The sequence below is a fragment of the Furipterus horrens genome, unplaced genomic scaffold (assembly GCF_987537825.1).
Source record: "Furipterus horrens unplaced genomic scaffold, mFurHor1.1.pri manual_scaffold_8, whole genome shotgun sequence".
Classification (NCBI taxonomy): Eukaryota; Metazoa; Chordata; class Mammalia; order Chiroptera; family Furipteridae; genus Furipterus; species Furipterus horrens.
Genome location: NW_028327178.1, coordinates 71,422,407 through 71,440,226, shown reverse-complemented (window position 1 = coordinate 71,440,226; position 17,820 = coordinate 71,422,407). Strand labels below are relative to the sequence as shown.

General features: G+C 39.5%; 1 long non-coding RNA gene across 2 annotated transcripts in view; it reads left to right on the top strand.

Moving 5' to 3' along the window:
- The first annotated feature begins 15,389 nt into the window (after positions 1 to 15,389).
- The window catches only part of LOC150003126 (uncharacterized), a 112,783-nt gene continuing 110,352 nt past the window's right edge, over positions 15,390 to 17,820 (top strand). Inside the window, exon 1 of one of the 2 annotated variants that reach the window (XR_016512747.1) lies at positions 15,390 to 15,444. This is a non-coding gene — a long non-coding RNA (uncharacterized LOC150003126). Of the gene's footprint in view, positions 15,445 to 16,338; positions 16,364 to 17,820 lie in introns of those variants that run through there. The other variant, XR_016512748.1, reaches the window with a different exon arrangement.

Below are 17,820 nucleotides of genomic sequence, written 5' to 3'. Positions count from 1 at the left end.
GAAACATCAATCAGTTGCCTCTTGAACATGCCGCAACCTGGGACTGAACCCAAAACCCAGGCATGTGCCCTGACTGGCAATCAAACTGGTGACTTTCCACTTTGTGGGATGATGCCTAACCAGCTGACCCACACCAGTTAGGGCCACAGCCAGATATTATGCGGGCACCTCTTCCTGGCTCTGGTCCTCTGGGCTGGGGGGCCCAGCATGGGGTTGAGACTACACACTCTTCCAAAGGAACCTTTGCAGCTGAGATATCTTTCCAGACTGCAAGCCTTTGCCCGTGGGATCTGGGTCAGCCTTTTTCACATTCCCACCCTTCCTACCAGTCTCAAAGTGGCTTCTTTTGTAAATACTTGGTTATAAGACTTCTGTTCAGTTATCCTTTGGTTGGGTATTCAGGTTGATTGTTCTATATTTTAATTGTAATTTCAGTTTGATCATGGGAGGACATGAGTATAGCTTCTACTTACTCTGCTGCCATATTGTATCTCCTTTCTTCTCTCTTGACATTGGGCTTCTCTAAGTGCTCCTCCTCAGAGAATATCTGTTATTACACTGGCACCCTGTTGGTGTGCTGGTAAGGAATTGGGCTGGGGCAGGGGCATTCTATAATATTCCCATTAAATTTTAGTGCTTCAGTAAGCCTGTGTCTTGGGCTATGGGATAGTTTTTCTCCCTCCATCCCCTTCTCCCTATCTTGTTCCCTGCCCACAGCATTCCTAATCTGTTTCCTTGAAGCCCTGGTTCCTTTTACTGCATTCCCTCCCACGCCCAACACTTTAGACAGGGAGCCTGGAGAGGACTAGAGTGGGAAGAATTTTCCTTTCAAAGATGGGATAAGGCTCTCCAAAGGCCTGCAATTCAATTTCCAGAGTAGGTCTTTCTTATGCAGAAGTTCTTACCTGTGAGAACTTGGTTAGTTTCTGGCAGTAAGGCCCACAAAAGTGTGGGTATCTCTCTGATACTGTGGCCCCCAGGAGTTTCTTGCTCTCATGCTAGTCCATACCTAGTCTCTAGCAGTTCACCAACATTACCATTTAAATGTGCTTACCAGTTTATGTCTCCAGTAGCTTCTGCTATAAATAACAGATCTCTCTCTCCATGTACTTGGTTCTCCATATTTCAGGATGGTGGTTTGCCCTGGGCCCAAGAAAAGTTATTGGTCTCCAGTTTGTCCAGCTTTAAAAAAAATTTGTTTTTCAAATTTATTTTTTGCCATGGCTGGTGTGGCTCAGTTGGTTGGAGCATCATCCCTAGATCAAAGGGTCGTGGGTTTGATTCCTGGTCAGGGCACATAGCCAGGTTGCAGATTTGATCCCTGGCTGGGGCACATACAAGAAGGCAGCCAATCAATGTTTTCCTCTCACATTGATGTTTCTCTGTCTCTTTTCCTCTCTCTCTAAAAGCAATTAAAAAATTTCCTTGGGTGAGGATAAAAAAAATAGTAAAATTAATTTTCAGTTAAAGTTGACATACAATATTATATGAGTTTCAAGTGTACAACATAGTGATTAGACATTTATATACCTTAAAAGTAATCATCCTGATTATGACTCCCAAGATCTTTAAACATTGGCACTAAAGCCAGAAGTTTCTCCGATTTATTTTCAAGTGACACTGCTTGAGAATTGGTCCCCACAGAGTCACACCCAGTTTTGACAAAAGACTTTGGAAGGAGGAGAGAGGGTAGGCTATCCCAGAGATCAGCTGTGAACAGGAGTCAGTCATCTTTCAGTGTATTGAATGAGAGGTGTGGAAGGGGTAAGATGGTGGAAGCTGAAAGAATTAGCCCCACGCTGAGGACTTTTTTCACAGATATGTATAAAACCAAGTCTATTGTTCTCCTTGTGAAGAGGTGTCAGCTGGGCCCACAGGGAGGGTGTTTGCTCTGTCATTGGCGTGTGGCTATAGGTGACTGTGTGATTGTGCAGGGCAGAGGTATCAGGGGTGGGAGGATAAGATCTTCAGACATCCTGTGAGAGACTGATGTATCAGACACGTGGGTGACAAATCCTCTCTCTCATATGTGCATTTGGGTTTTTGCTGTTGTTACATGCTCAGTTCCGGCTCAGTTGTCAAATTCATGAAACTAAGAAACAGCACATTTCATACTTCATGCTTTTGTTTTCTCTTTCCTTAAAGCCAGATATCTAAATGAGAACTTGTGCTTTGATATGAAATCCCCTCTTGCTTCTCTCCTTTGGTCTACATCTTGGTCAACTTTTTTTCTTTTTGCATGCCCAGAGAAGTGCAGTGTGTTGAGCAAGCACACTTCCTGGGCAAACGCCTATCATTTGCAGGATCCTTGTAAAACAGGAGCCTAGTTGACCATGCATTGCTTCCCAGTCTTAACTTCTTTTCTATGGGGTGTCGCTTTTACAATACTGGGCCTGTACTTCCCAAGTAAAGTGTCAGCACCCTAGTGTTTGCTGCAGGCCCTGTTTCCCAGAGGACCTAGGCTTGGACACATACTTATATGTACAAATTATATATGTATTTACCTGTATTGCAATAATAGTACACTGTAATTTGTGTCCTGTTTTCACTTAAAGTTATTTTATAAAATATATCCCCCATTTTAATTATTCTTCTTTATCATGATTATAAATGAGTGAAGAATATTTGAGTATATGAATATACCAACTTTTTAAAAGCAAGTCTCTTATTGTTGGGCTTTTAAGTTGTTTTCTTTTTTGTGTGTGTTTGTGTGCAAATGCTGTAGTGTGTTTTGCATATACCTTTGGTGATTTCTATAGGATAACTTTTTGAAAGTAGAATTCATATTATATTTTCTTGTTTATATTATTAGACAGTGCAAATTAGCCCTCCAGAAAGTTTATAATTTAGATTTCTAACAGCAATTGTGTTCTTGCCAATATTGTGTATGCTTTTAAAATCTTTGTTAATTTAGTAGATAAAATGGTTCTAGCTGTAATTTACATATATTTTCTTAAATGTGAGGTTGAATCTTTATAAATAAGTTTATTATCTATCTCAGTTTTGTGTGTGTGCAAATTGCTGTTCCTATTATTTGCCAATTTTTTCTTCTTCAAGTCAAGGTGCTATTTTTATTTTTTAAGTCTTCCATATGACATGTTCTTCCTCTCAGTGGACTGCTTGTTGGGCCTACTTATAGACCAGGTCAGAGCACACCGTCTTGTGGAAGAGATTTCATGAGAGGTTGAGCCACCACAATGCATACTCACTCAGTTTTACAAATATTTATTCAGCATCTTCTTTGTGCCAGGCACTTTCTAGACACTTGGGATATGGCAGTGAACAAAAAGATATTCATAGAGCTTGTATTCTAGTGTGTTGGGGTATGTGGAGCTCTGGAAATAGTACAAAAACAAAGAAGTGTGTCAGATGATGAGGAATGTGATGGACAAAAGTAAGGCAGAAAAAGACAGGGAATTCCTGGTAGGCTGCATTTTTAGGGAAGCCATTTGCACCAAGAACTGAGGGAGGGAGGAGACATGCAGAGGTCTTGGAAAGGCATTCCAGGTGGGAGTAATGCTCAACATGGGTCACAGAGAGGGACAGTGCTGGCTGAATTTGAGAAGCAGTCAAAGGAAACTGTGGTGCATAAGCAAGGTGTAAAGGGTGGTGATCCTGGTGGGAAGGAGGTGAGGGGAAACCAGGTTCAGGGGATATAAGGACTCAAATCAAAATTGCTTTAGAAACAAAAGGGATGTAGATTGTATAAATATCTCCTGATAAAGGAGCAAGTGCTTCCCAACTCTGGTAGCCCAGGTAAGACTTAGTGAAATAGGTAAGAAAGAGAAGGTGCATTATATTTGTAATACATAGTTGTAGTGCTTTGAGTTACGGTTTTACAGTCTTTTGACAGTAATGAAGAACACAGTTGTCTAGAATTTGAGAAAACATGTTTGCAGAAGGCTGTTTGGACTTCTGTATCATCATGTCATCTTATTCCACCTCTGAGGTTGTACAGTGAATGATTTCTACCTTTAGGCAAAAGTACATTTCTCAAAAGAGCAATCTGATGCCAGGGGCTTGTTTCAAAGAGAGCAAAAACAATATCTCTTTATCTCTAAGTTAGGAAAACCCATGCACCTAGATATCTATATTTAAAGCTACATCTCAGTACAAGACCATATTTCTCTGATTGTCAAGATGTTTGTTGTTGTAGTACTTTGTGATCGAGGGCACGGAAGTAATTCCAGCAGACAGAATGGGATGGACAGAGGGCTGCCGCACGCTCAGGCCGGTCAGCACTGAGCAGAGCAAGCACCTTCCTTTTATTGAAATCTGAGGGTGGCAATTACAGGATACACATCCTGTTGCTTACAGGGAAAACAGGATACCGGGGTTCAAACATTAACTGCTTAGGTACAAAATAGAACTGTAAGTCCTTAAGGCTAAGTTCCAAACAAGACGATGGGACAAGGGAGTAATGGAGTACTCAGCAAAGTCTCTTTGTTCTCAGTATACCATAGCTCAGTGGCCTGAAACAGCTTGCAAGCAGCTGCTGGCGTTAGCAAGTCCAGCTCGCTTAACTGAGTCACAGGACACCTGGACAGGGGGGCGTGAAATGCCCCTACCCAGAGACTTGATTTCCACCAACAGTTTGTCAGGAGATCCAAGATGGCAAAGCAGTAATTGGAAGCTATATTAACCTCCTCCGAGGACCAATCTGGAATTATAACTTAACTATGGAGAAATCATCTGGAATAATCAACTGACTGAAGCCTTATAACCACAAACAGAAAAGGCGACTTCATCACAACGTGACTGGTAGGAAGTATGGAGATGTGAGAGGGCTGGCTGGGCTCCCATAGGTGGCAGCTGAAGGGATGAGGAAACGTCTCAGTAGCTGGGGGTTCCCCCTGAGAAGAGTAGATTCTAAATCCCCAGCTGAGCTTCCCAGCCTATAGCAAGAGAGCGGAAAATAAAATAGCATCCAGCTCTTGAAAGCAAAAAGCCATGGGGATTTTTGCCGGCCTGAGAAATGGCTGGAGACAAAGAGCTCTTAAAGGGATGATATATGAAAATAATATAGGCACCAGCTTACCCTGGGCTCCAGCAGTGGGAGAGAAAGGTGGACTAGAGATGCTTAAGGAGAATTTGGGGTGGGGCTTTGAGAAGAGAACTGAGGGAGCAGCCAACTGGGTCCCAGTGCTGACTCATTCCTCATACTGCAGGCAGACCACTCCCCTCCAAGTGGCATCAGCCTGAGGGGAAACAATAGCTCTGCCCACAGGAATTAACCTACCTTGACCTTGGTGCTTAAGCCTGATGGCTGATCACAGATTGAATAGATTAACAACTAAAGGAGACAGACAGAGGCAGTAGATATCTGGTAGTCTCCAAAAGACTGTCTAGACCCAGCCTGGAACATGATCTGATGCCACCAGAGGCAGATCCAGGAAGTAAAGTAAGTGCCCCTCTACAGCAATATACAAGACATGGTGGGAGGAGTGACTCTCAGTCAGCTAGCTAGAAGGAAGGACCCACCAAAGAGCAACACAACAACAACTGAAACCCAAGTACAACCAGACAGCCAAAATAAATGGCATAACAGACATCCCAAGAGCATCAAGTTCAGGAAATCAAAGAGACTGCACCACTGAATCCCATATCTCTTCTACCACAGAAGGTCACAGCACGAAACAGGATGTCAAACCAGATTAATCTAAGAAGAGGAAAAAAACCAAAAGAGTCACAAAAATAGGGAGACGAAACAAACCTCCATCGAAAGGAAAGGAGGAATCCCCAGAAAAAGTGCTAATTGAAAGAGAGTTAATCAAACTATCAGACATGGAATTCCAAGTAATTATTATAGAGAAGCTCAATGAACTCAGCGAGCTCAAAGAAAACTACAAAGAACTCCAGGGGGACTATGAAGAACTCCAGGAAAGCTACAAGGAACTTACTGAGAACTATACCAGCATTAAAAAGGACATAGAAACTACCAATAAGAGCCAGGAGAAAATGAAGAATACAATTTCTGAATTGAAGAACACGGTAGAAGGATTCAAAAGCAGACTAGATGAAGCAGAAGATCGATATGGTGAGATGGAGGACAACATACAAAAATATTCCCAGGCAGTGCAACAAAATGAAAAATACTGAAAATGAATGAAGAGGTTCTAAGAGCTGCAGGACAACATGAAATGTAATAATATCCATATCATAGGAACACCAGAAAGCGAAGAAGAGGAGCAAGGGATAGAAAACCTGTTTGAAAAAATAATGACAGAAAACTTTCCTAACTTGATGAGAGAAAAAGTCACGCAAGTCCAGGAAGCACAGAGGGTCCCAATGAAGATGAACCCAAACAGGCTAACTCCAAGACACATCATAATTAAAATGGCAACATTCAAAGACAAAGAGAGAATCCTAAAAGCAGCAAGAGAGAAACAGCTAATAACATACAAGGGAGCTCCAATAAGGCTGTCATCAAATTTCTCAACAGAAACACTACAAGCCAGAAGGGAATGGCAAAAAAATATTCGAAGCAATGAAAAACAAAGGCCTACAACCAAGAATACTCTACCCAGCAAGGCTCTCATTCAAAATGGAAGGTGAAATAAAGTGTCCCAGACAAAAGAATGCTAAAAGAATACATTTCCACCAAACTAGCATTGCAAGAGATGCTGAAGGGACTGCTTTAAGAATATGAAGAAAGAGTGAGACAGAGAGGAAAACAGGTAAAAAGGGGAAAAATGACAATAAGTACCTATCAATAATAACCTTAAATGTAAATGGATTAAATGCACCAATCAAAAGACATAAGATAGCCGAATCAATTAGAAAGCATGACCCACAAATATGCAGTCTACAAGATACCCACCTCATAACTAAAGCTCTACAGAGACTGAAAGTGAAGGGATAGAAAAAAATGTTTAAAGCAAATGGACATAAAAAAAAAAGCTGGGATAGCAATACTTATATCAGACAACACAGATTTCACAACAAAGCCCATAAAAAGAGACAAAGAAGGACATTGCATAATACTTAAGGGAACAATCCATCAAGAAGATATAACCCTGCCTTGGCTGGTGTGGCTCAGGGAGTGAGTCCCGACCTGCAAACCAAAAGTTCAATTCCTAGCCAGGGCACCTGATTGGGTTGCGGGCCAGGTCCTCAGTTGGGGGCGCGTGAGAGGCAACCACACATTGATGATTCTCTTCCTCTCTTTTTCCCTCCCTTGCCCTCTCTCTAAAAATAAATAAATGAAGTTTTTTTAAAAAAGAAGATGCAACCCTTGTAAATATACATGCACACAACATAGGAGCACCCAACTAGATAAGGAAAATCTTGGAGAACTTCAAGAAGGATATCAACAGCAACACACTCATGGTAGGGGACTTCGCACCCCATTGTCAACAATAGACATATCTTCCAAGTAAAGAACAAAAGGATATTGTGGCACCAAAGAACACTATAGATCAAATGGCCTTAATTGATACATACAGAACTTTTTACCCCAAAGAAGCAAAATATACATTTTTTTCAAGTGCATGTGGAACATTTTCAAAGATAGACCACACTCCTCAACAAATTCAAGAAAATTGAAATTATATCAAGCATCTTCTCCGATCACAATGCCTTGAAACTGGAAACAAATCTCAAGGAAAAAACTCAAAAACATTCCAATGCATGGAAATGAATAACATGCTATTCAACAATGAATGGGTTAACAATGATATCAAGGAAGAAATTGAAATGTTTCTGGAAACATATGAAGATGAGCACACAACAGCCGCAAACCTATGGGACACAGTGAAGGCAGTCCTGAGAGTTAAGTTCATAGCAATACAGACCTACTTAAAAAGGATAGAAGAATCTCAAATAAACAACATAACCCTATATCTACAAGAACTAGAGGGACAACAACAAACAAAGCCCAGAGTGAGTACAAGGAAGGAAATCATCAAATTCACAGCAGAATTAAATGACATAGAGACTAAAAGAACAATTAGAAGGATCAATAAAACCAGGAGCTGGTACTTTGAAAATATAAACAAAATTGACAAGTCTTTAACCAGACTCATCAAGAAAACAAAGAGAAAAGACCCAAATAAATAAAATCAGAAATGAAAGAGGAGAAATCACAACCAATACCACAGAAATACAAAAGATTGTAAGAAATTACTACGAACAACTATATGACAAGAAATTTGACAACCTGGGTGAAATGGACACATTTTTGGAAACATATTAGCTTCCATAACTGAATCCAGAAGAAGCATAAAACCTGAATAAACTGATAATAGCTAGTGAAATTGAAGCAGTAATCAAAAAACTCCCAGCACACAAAAGTCCTGGAACAGATGGCTTCACAAGTGAATTTTATGAAACATTAGGGAAGAACTAACTCCTATCCTTCTCAAAGCATTCCAAAAAATCTAAGAGGAGGGAAGAATATTAAATGCTTTCTTTGAGGACAGTATTATCCTGATCCCAAAACAAGGTCGAGACACAACAAAGAAAGAAAACTACAAGCCAATATCGCTGATGAACAAAGATGCTACAATCCTGAACAAAATATTGGCAAACCAATCATCCAGCAACACATTTAAAGATCATACATCATGATCAAGTGGGATTCATCCCAGGGATGCCAGGATGGTATAATATTTGCAAATCAATAAATGTAATACACCACATAAAGAAATGAAAGACAAAAATCACATGATCATATCAATAGATGCAGAAAAAGCATTTGATAAAGTACAGTACCCATTTATGATAAAAATACTCAGCAAAGTGGGAATAGAGGGGGCATACTTCAACATAATAACGGCCATATATGAGAAATCTGAAGCCAACATCATATTCAATGGACAAAAACTAAACGCTTTCCCCCTAAGATCAGAAACAAGACAAGGATGTCCACTCTCTCCACTCCTACTCAACATAGTCTTGGAAGTTCTAGCCACAGCAATCAGACAAGAAAGAGAAATAAAAGGCATCCAAGTTGTAAAGGAGGAAGTAAAACTGTCATTATTTGCAGATGACATGAAGGTGTACATATAAAATGCTATAGACTCCACCAAAAAACTACTTGACCTAATAAGTGAATTTGGCAGACTGACAGTGTACAAAGTCAATATTCAGAAATCAGAGACATTTCTCTACACCAACAGTGAAATATCAGAGATTGAAACTGGAAAGAAAATGCCATTTACTAGAGCAAAAAGAAAAATAAAGTACAGAACTTAAGAATAAACTTAACCAAGGAGGTAAAATACCTGTACTCGGAAAACTACAGAACACTGAGGAAAGAAATTAAGGAAGATACAAATAAATGGAAGCATATCCAGTATTCCCTCACTTATTGCGGGTATTACGTTCTAGACCCCCCCCCACCCCCGCACAGTAGGAACCTTACATTTATTCTATACTCTTAACCTACGGAACTTTAACAACATATGTATACTGCAAAATCCCGCATTGTAGCAAAAAATCCACGATGAGTAATTAAATATAATATCTTTAAAAATCCCACGATACAGTGAGGCTGCGATAAGTGAACCGTGATATAGAGAGGGACTACTGTACCATGTGCATGGATGGGAAGAATCAACATCATTAAAATGTCCATACTACCCAAAGCAATTTATAGATTCAATGCAATCCCTTTTTAAATACTAATGACATATTTCACAGACCTAGAACAAATACTTCAAACATATAGGGAACCAAAAAAGACCCTGAATAGCCTCAGCAATCTAGAGAAAGAAGAACAAAGCAGGAGGAATCACAATATCTGTTATCAAACTGCACTACAAGGTCACTGTAATCAAAACAGTCTGGTACAGGGATAAGAACAGACATATAGATCAATGGAACAGAATAAAGAGTCCAGAAATAGACCCATGTCTCTATAGTCAATTAATATTTGACAAAGGGGGAAGGAGCATATAATGGGGTGAAAATAGCCTCTTCAACAAATAGTGTTGGGAAAACTGGACAGGGACATGCAGAAAAATGAAACTAGAACACCAACTTACACCATACATTAAAATAAACTCAAGGTGGATGAAAGATTTAAATGTAAGTGGTGTCACCATAAAAATCCTAGAGGAAAACATAGGCAGGAAAATCTCAGCTATCCTACACAGCAGTATTTTTGCCAGTATATCTCCCAGGGCAAGGGAAATAAAGGAAAGAATAAACGAGTGGGACTACATCAAACTAAAAAATTTCTGTTCTGCTAACAAAAACATTAGCAAGATGAAAAGGAAACCAACCACATGGATAAACATATTTGCCAGTGATACCTTGGACAAGGATTTGATCTCCAAAATATATAAAGAACTTATATGACTCAACACCAAGAAGACAGACAATCTAATTAAAAAATGGGGAAAGTTTGTGAACAGACACTTCTCCAAGGAGGACATTCAGAGGGCCGATAGGCATATGAAAGGATGCTCAACATCATTAGCCATCAGAGAGATGCAAATTAAAACTACAATGAGCTACCACCTCACACTGCTCAGAATGGTCATTATTAACAAATCAACAAACAAGGGTTGGTGAGGATGTGGAGAAAAGGGAACCCTAGTGCATTGTTGTCGGGAATGCAGACTGGTGCAGCCATGTGGAAAACAGTATGGAATTTCCTCAAAAAACAATAAGGGAGCTGCCTTAGATCCTCTGAATCTACTGCTAGGGTTATACCTGAGGAATACTGAAACACCAATTCAAAAGAACCTATACACCCCTGTATTAATAGCAGCGCTCTTTACAATAGCCAAGTGCTGGAAACAGCTAAAGTGCCTGTCAGTGGATGAGTGGATTCAAAAACTGGTATATTTACATGATGGAATACTATGCAGCAGAAAGAAAGAAGGAACTCCTGTCTTTTGCGGCAACATGGATAGAACTGGAGAATATTATGCTACGTGAAATAAGCCAGGCAGCAAAAGACAAATACCAAATCATCTCAACTTATACAGGAACCTAATGAACAAAACAAACAAATGAGCAAAACAGAACTAGAGGCATGTAAACAAGGAAAAGACTGAGCGGAGGGAGGCCAAAAGGAAGGAGGGGGGAAAAAGGGAAGGATTTAGTCAAAGATCTAATGTATTTGACCCATGGACTCGGACAACAGGGTTTGGATTGACTGTGGGAGAGGGGTGAGATTGGTGGCGTAGGGGAGAGCAGTGGGAAGATAGGACAACTGTAATAGAACCTCAAGAAAGAAATGGAAAAAAAGATGTTTGTTTATTCAGTAATTAATTAAATCATCTATGAATATTTATCTTATAACTGCTATACCACCCAGTACTGGGCTTTGGGAATATAATGATGAACAGAACTGACATTAAGCCACTTCTGACTGATTGTTCAGATTTATGGGGGTAGGCAGACATTCTCCAAATAATCTTACAGGTAAGTATTAATTACAAATTATGATAAGTACCATGACAAGATGACATGAGAGCATGGATCAGTGGAACTGGACTCATTTGGAGTGTCAGGAAAGGCAAAGTTGAGCTAAAGTGCAAGGAGTGTTAATGAGGTGAAGTGGTACGGAAAGAACATTCCAGGGAGTGGGAACAGCACGTGCAAAGGCACTGAGAAAAGAGAGAACATGGTAACTCTGGAGTATTCTTATAGGTGTGGGGGACCCCCCACAAAAACCAGAATTTATTTATAAAAATTTTGTATTTATTCTTACATGTTTAAACTTAAGTCAATTTGAAAGTATTCTCCATTTGATTCAATATACCTCTCAAGACTTTTTTCCATTGCTCAGAACAGTTTTTGACCTCATTGATTTATTTTGATAGCTTTTAGTGCTTCTTCTGGTTTTTGTTTCACCTTTTCCACATCAGCAAAACATTTCCCTTTGAGGTCTTTTTCTATCCAGGGAAATAAAAAGGTTGCTTGGGTAGAAATTGGGTGAATAGAGAGGGTGGGATATGGGGTCATGCTGTTTTTTGTCAAAAACTGCTGAACACTCACTGCATTGTGGGCTGGTACACTCATAAATCACCCATCATGAAATTGGCAAACACCTTGAAAGCATCATAAAAAATATTCACTGAGGCCAAATGCAGCCTCTCATAACAACACCAGCTGGTACACTGATACAGATGGGTTCCTGGAACACTCATCTTGGTGGAGGGAAGCATGTACTATAAGGGGCCCACCTTCCAGAAGATAATTCCAGTTTTTGGAGGGTTCCGTCTCTTATAATGGCTGGGAAAGCTATCATAATCTTTGTGTGTTATGTGCCATTGATTCAGCTCTGACTCCTGGCAGCCCTATGAATGAGTGATGTCCAGGATGTCCTGTCCTCAGCAGCCCTCCTGTAGACTCATTTCTGTGGCTTTTCTTTATGGAGTCAAGCTATCTCATATTTGGTCTTTCTCTTTTCCTGCTGCCTTCTGTTTTTCCCAGCATTATTATCTTTTACTAAGAACCCTGCCTTCTCCTGATGTGTCTGAACTTAAACATAGTTAAATATGATACACTTCAGGTCATAAACACTTAGTTTTTAAGCATGTGGAAGGTAGCCTGTCTGAAACATCTACTTTACTGTAATAGATGGCTCCTGACTTTAAATGATTTGACTTAAGATTTTTCAACTTTACAGTCTTGAGAAAGTGATATGTATTCAGTAGCAACTGTACTTTTTGAATTTTGAATTTTGATCTTTTCCCAGGCTAACAATATGTGGTAGGATACTCTGGTAATTCTGAGAAGTAGCAGCTAGATGCAGCGTTTGGTTAGCCACACAATCACAAGGATAAACTACTGATGCTCTTCAGTGTATTTATTGTGTTAGATGATTTTGTCCAACTGTGGGCTAATGTAAGTGTTTTGAGCATGTTCAAAGTAGGTTAGGCTAAGATATCATGTTTGGTATTAAACGTATTCTCAAGTTATGATATTTTCAACTTATGCAATTCCATTGTGAGTTGAGAAGCATCTGTAGATAGCTAAATGTTGTTTTTGCTGTCTGCCTTTCTAGGGCTTGGTCTTTACCTTTAATGCATTTGTAGAAATTACTTCAGCAAAGACCTTAGCAAAGTGGTGCTTAATTGGGTAACACATGTACCTGGGAGGAAATGCCAGCAGAGCATGTGTTGGAGAGCTCAGAAGTGTGGCCCTCATTTGCTCTTAATTGGGCGAATAGCAGTCGGAGCCAGCACTAGCTAGGAGGGAATGACCAAATGAAGATAAAAAATTCAGAACTCTCCAAAAGCATTACAAACCATTATGGGAATTGAAATTAGAAACATTGTGTGCATTTTTAATATTCTGCTGGAAAGAGACTGTAGCCACGTTAATGTTTAATGCATGGACTATAATAGGTGAATAGCTCTCTATGGTCCGGTTATTTCCAGTCATATATAGAAGAAAGAAGTTGGGTTCTATTTTAGGCCTGTATTTGGGAACTGGATCTGCTTATGGAATGAGATCCTGAGTCCTGCTCTCCTATGAACAGTTCTATTCAGTAGAGTAAAAATGGTTTGCTCTGTGTTATCACCCTCCCTCTTGTATATATGTTATGCGTAATTTTCAGGGCTTATATACAGTTTGCTAATTATAATTTTTTAAACCAGTTTTCTTTCCAGATTTTCATAGAATCAGCTGTTGAGTTTTCTGTAGAGTAGGTCTGTTAGGGACAGTAAAAGAGAGTGGAATACATATTGGTCTTTTCTTTTTCATTTTTAGCATTCATTTACACAGTAATGCAACTGAGATTTTAGTTTGTGGGTTAAACTTATTCTCTATCAATAGGCAGATTTATTTGGAAAGAGTTAAGTTGAGAGAGTATTTTATTACTAGTATTGTTTAGAATTGCCACTGTTGGTTGATAATAGAAACAAAAATGACTTTTAGTCAGTTTTATTGTTGTTTTAAAACTATCTAGACCACCACTGTCCAATACAATTTTCTGTGATGTTGGAAGTATTCTATGTCTGCACAGTCTAATACCTTAGCCACTCACCACTTGTGACTAATGAATACTTTAAATGTGGCTAACATGATTGTGGAACTTAAACTTAATTTTATAAAGTTTAAATAACTACCTGTTGCCAGAGTTTACCATATTGGAAAGGGCCAGGCTAGACAGTGTCCCACCTTGTTGCCTAGAGAATCTCACACGTGGTAAAACATTAAGCCAGCTCAGAGGCTGCTTCTCACCTTTTGGTGTCAGTTCTGTGAATAGAGGCAGAAGATCGAGAGGTTGTACCTGTGTCAAAAATTACCACCTTGCTTTCAACTTAAGGCATACTGATGAATGTATAAAAGAATATTTTTTATTGCGTGCTTACTGTATACCAAAGATGTGTGAGCCATACCCAAACTGCGCTTTTCTCTGCAGTTTGTTCTTCAGTTAGTGTACACAACTGGCCAATGCAAGTACTGATGGAGATTTTCCTATTTCATGTGTAATTAAATATTAACATGATACCTGAGACAAGGAGTTTAATGTTTGCAGATTGTATGCTTTGTCAGTAATCTAGATAATGAAATGGTTTCTAATTTCTTAGAGGAAAGCATCTGGCACGTGGCATGCTGATATTTTTATCAGCTACAAACTCTTTGTATCTTTGCTTCTTTTGGTCATTTCCCAGTGGAAATGTCTTTCATTTGGGGCAGGCTAGTAGAAGATAAAGAGGTTATCTTCCCTGCCTTTGTCACAGAGTTAACTGTTTTTACCAGGTCTAGAACGGCCCCCAGTGGTGGAAAGCATTATATAGGTATAGGGAAGAGGACAGATACTCTGCAAACCATTGATCTGGTTGTCTCTGAGGTCATAGCTCAAAGGAATATGCTGGAGACAGAAATGGTCTGGTTGGAGTCAGGAGGAGCCCCATTGCATGCCCAGAAGAGAGGATTATGTCTCCATCCTTGAACAATTAGCAATTGGCACCATAGGCCTAGAAGTTATGTTTATTTTATAAAACCACCCTGATCGTCTTCTTGCCAAAGAGGATAGAGCTACACATGAATTAACCAAATTCTGAAAATAACTCCTACGTTGAACTTTTAATGTGATATATGTTACTTATACATTTGAACATTTTCTGGAAACATTCATCTTTTGTGCATTTAAATGGCATCTGAATAATAACCATGACTCAATTTATTTTTGATAACTGATTCATTTGGTAACAAAGTTATTCTTTACTTTTCTCTTGACCTTTTATTACTCTTTCTTGTGATGGTTGGTGACAGGTAGGAAGGGAGGGGACATTATTCTCATGACTCACATATCAATGAAGAAAAGTAACCAGTGAATAACATTGTTATTTTCCACCAGCTTTTGTTATAATCTAATAATTGCATCTTCAGCATGAATCATGCTTGTTTTATTCATTTAGTTTCTCCTCTTGCTCCTTAGCTAAGTACCTTGAAAGTAACAACCTTAACACCCACCATGAATTAAGTGCCAGTGTGATGCCCACAAAGGAGTAATGCCTGGAGCAGGGATCTGAGGTATGATCTGCAAAGGCCTGGTTTTGTGTTAGAAATTAGGACATGTTATACCTACGCTGACCAACAGGGTATAGTCACTAACCACAGATAGCCATGGAAATTTAAATTCATAAAAAAAAAAAAAAATTAAACATTTTTCTTAGTTCCACTTAGCCACATTTCAAGTGCTCTCTAGCCACATGTGTGTAGTGGCTAGTGGACAGTGAAGATGTAGGACATGTCCATCACACAGGAAGTCCTGCTGGACAATGCTATTTTCGGAATGAGCTTTATTTTCCAGTCAGCAGATATTGCTGAGTATCTTCTCCTTTTCAGGCCATTCTGACCACGGGGACACTGTCAGGAGTAAGAAAGGCAAAGCCAGGCATTCACAGAGCTACTGTCTCAGTGAGGAACAAGGTGCAAGAAGCTCAACCAGAAATTCCCATGTAATACATATCAGCACCTCTGTGCCCAACACTCTCAGGAAACACAGGGATGACACTGGGGATACTGTCCCTCTCTCTCTTCAGCAGGGAAGAAAGATAATTAAGCAGTATATTTTTACAAAAGACAAGAATGATTAATGCAAAGAAATTTAGCCCAATGCTTGCCTTGTGCTTAGTCCCTAACCCTCTCTGAGCCTCATTTTCTTTCATTTTAATAGTGGGGTTTTAGTATCTGTCTTATGGAGCAGTGTTAAGTGTTCAAAGAGAAAAATTATTTGTAAAACCCAGTGCTCGGTGCTCAGCATTATATAAGAACTGTTATTACTCTAGGCTTTTCTATGATAAAAATGGCTTAGAGGCTTAAAAAGCAGTGTCAGCTGGAGGAGGGGGCAGTAGAGGTCTTTTCTGGGAACAGGTGCAGCTGGCCTCACACTGTCTGTGAGAAATGACTGCACTGCGCAGTGAGGACACACTCCAACGTAACCTCTCTTGTAAGTGGGACACTGCAGATTCCTGTTCTGACTCTGCTTTTATGGATGTTGTTGGTATTTATGCCCAGGCTCTGTTCTTCTTTGTGTGGAGAGCATATCTCTACTCATCAGTCTTATTTAGAGTTCTACAGAAGTGAAAAGCATGTGGGTGTCACTTCAGACCCCAGCACCTTTCTCCACTACTCAGAAGTGCATATCTTGGAGCAAATCGGCTCACATGTCTAAGACAGTGTTATGGGTGAAAATGAGAACAGCAGGGTCTTGCTAAGGTGAGGAAAGATGATGCTGTTTCCACGTCCTTCTCAGATCTTTTTTGGTCTTCCTGTCCCTTCAGGTCATGCTTACCCTGCCTAGGTGCCCACCCCAGATTTGAGGGTCCTTATATAGGTAATTGAAATGCACATTAGTGAGGAAATGAAGTGAAGTAAATAACATGTTGCAACACTCTACGGAATGGTTGCTATACTATTTTTTACCACTTTCCATAAAAAAAAATTAAAACTAGAGAAAATATAGTTTAATATGAAATAGGCATAACATCCTCTGCTCTGGCTGTAGAAACCTCAGGAAGAGCTGACTGACAGACAAATATGAAGTGGCCTTTCTTATTTTGATGCAGGCTTTTTTTCAGTGAATTTCTAATTGGTTGAAACCATTTTGGATGACAGAGCAAAAAAAAACACTGTCTCCAGGTTGTATGGGAAGTTAACCTGGCTGAACATGGACCACATTGATGACCAAGATTGAAGGCTTGATTTGTTACTGATGCTCACATTATCTTTCCAGCTGAGATATAATTGCCATATAACATTGTATTAGTTTAAGATGTACAACATAATTATTTGATATACGTATGTATTAGGAAATGACTTTATGTTTGAAAAAACTTCAAACTTAAAGTTGCAAAAATGGTACAAAGAGTTTCTTTATACCTTTTCCCCAGTTTCTCCAAATATTAACAGCTCATGTATCTGTAGTAATGATCAAAACCAGCAAGTTACAGCTTTGGCACGGTGCTCAGTTGGAGCACCATCCCACTATGCCAAGGTTGTGGGTTCATTTCCCATCTGGGTACATACAAGAATCAATCAATGAATGCATAAATAACTGAAACAACAAACTGATATTTCTCTCTCTCTCTCCTCCCCCCGTCTCTTTCCCTGTCTCTCCCCCACTCTCTAAAATCAATAAGTAAAAAATTAAAAACCCTAATTACCTAATACTGTTACCTAATCTCCAGGACTTTTTCAATTGTCACTTGTCCCACTAATGCCTTTTTTTCTGACTCAGCATTCAGTCCAGAATTTCACATTGCATTTAGGTATCTTGTCTCCTCAGTCTCCTTCTATCTAGGAGAGTTCCTCAGTCTGTTTTTCATGATCATGACATGAAGAGCACTGGCCATTTATCTTTGATAAAGTCTCTCAATTTGGGGCTTATTTGATATTTTCTAATGA